The 1,791-nt window shown below is 39.1% G+C and overlaps 1 protein-coding gene across 1 annotated transcript in view; it reads right to left on the bottom strand.

Moving 5' to 3' along the window:
* Positions 1-1,791, bottom strand: part of DEPDC5 (DEP domain containing 5) — a 150,109-nt gene that overhangs the window by 102,912 nt on the left and 45,406 nt on the right. The gene's annotated exons all lie outside the window — the stretch shown is intronic.

Genomic DNA, 1,791 nt, shown 5'->3' with positions numbered 1-1,791 from the left:
TCAACCAAGCAATCCACCCACCTTGGCCTCCCAGAGTGAGCCACCACATCTGGCCAAAAAATTGCCTTCATACTGTACACGTACTAATGCCCATTGTCGGACAGGTATACAAACATTCCCATATGCTGTTGAGGGCATGTACATTTTATACTCTTAAATTACAATTAGGTGCATGTATAGACAAACCTTTAAAAATAACATCCATATATATGTATTAAATATAAATCCAATGGACGACACCTGTGGCTCAAAAAGGTAAGCTGCTGATCCCATATGCTGGAGGTGGCAGGTTCAAACCCAGCCCCAGCCAAAATAAATAAATAAATATAAATCCAATAAACATGCCCAGGTTGGGAGACTTGATTAGGGGAAAGGATGGATGGGAATTTCTTTACAATACACATTGTGAATTAAAAACTGGAAATAAGAACCATGTGGATGTATTTCAAAGAAAATTTTAATTTAAATAGAAAACAAAATACATTTTCCTTAATAATGTCAATGCTTGGAATTTATTCTAAACTTACGGCTATATAACTATGTATTGATTTATCACAGTGATATAGATGATTTAAAACTTTTTTTTAAATTGGCCATGCAAGGAGAATTGGTTTGCTCCCACCTAATGGACACAATGTAAGGGTACATGGTATACCTCATGGGTACTAAACACAACTACAATAGTGGAACACTACTACTAACAAATGCAAACATTGTAACCTAATCGTTTGTACCCTCATATTAATCTGAAAAAAAATTGGCCATGCACAGTAGCTCATGCCAGCACTTTGGAAGGCTGAGGCAAGAGAATCACCGGGAATGAGTTTGAGACCAGATTGAGAAACATAGCAACATCCCATCTCTACAAAAAAATGAAAAAAACAATGAGCCCAGCATGGTAGCACTCGCCTGCAGTCCAAGTTACTCAGGAGGCTGAGATAGGAGAATCATTTCAGCTCAGGAGCTGGAGGCTGCAATGAGTGCCACTGCCCTCCAGCCTGGGCAACAGACGAATCTCTGTCCCAATTAAAAAAAAAATTAAATTTTGAACAATAAGGAATTAGTTAAATTTTAAAAATTTGACAGAATATGACAAAATATATAGCCATCAAAAATGATGTGAACCCTTTTGATAATTACTAATATGGGTAAAGGGTATAAGGAAGTTCACAATACTGTTCTTTCTACCTAAGTACATTTGATTTCACTAATAACAAAAACAGACTATACCAATTTTAAGTTCTGGACTAGACAGAAAAAGATCTGGACAAACATTCTATCATATTGTCAAAAGTACTTCCCTTAGGACTACAGAGTCAGATAAGGGGTAAGATAAAATATCCATATACACATACACATAAATGATTTAAAAAATAAGCTATCACTGGGAGAGGTGACTCACACCTGTAATCCTAGCACTTGATAGGGTCAGGTGGGTGGCCTGCCTGAGCTCATGAGTTCCAGACCTGCCTGAGCCAGAGCAAGACTTCATCTTTAAAAATAGCTGGGCATTGTGGCAGACACCTGCAGTCCCAGCTACCTAGGAGGCTGAGGCAAGACAATTGCTTAAGCCCAAGAGTTTGAGGTTGCTGTGAGCTGAGACACCACAGCACTCTACTCAGGGTGACATAGTGAGACTCTGTCTCAAAAAAAAAAGAAAAAGCTATGAACACAAATAGGCAACTCACAAGAGAAATATAAAGGCTAATAGGCTTGGCGCCTGTGGCTCAAGTGGCTAAGGTGCCAGCCACATACACCTAAGGTGGTCGGTTAGAATCCAGCCCAGGCCTG

This window comes from Otolemur garnettii, unplaced genomic scaffold, assembly GCF_000181295.1.
Source record: "Otolemur garnettii isolate 467f Iridium unplaced genomic scaffold, OtoGar3 scaffold00116, whole genome shotgun sequence".
Taxonomy (NCBI): Eukaryota; Metazoa; Chordata; class Mammalia; order Primates; family Galagidae; genus Otolemur; species Otolemur garnettii.
Note: the sequence above shows the minus strand (reverse complement) of the source record. Positions and strands in the feature narration are given on the sequence as shown.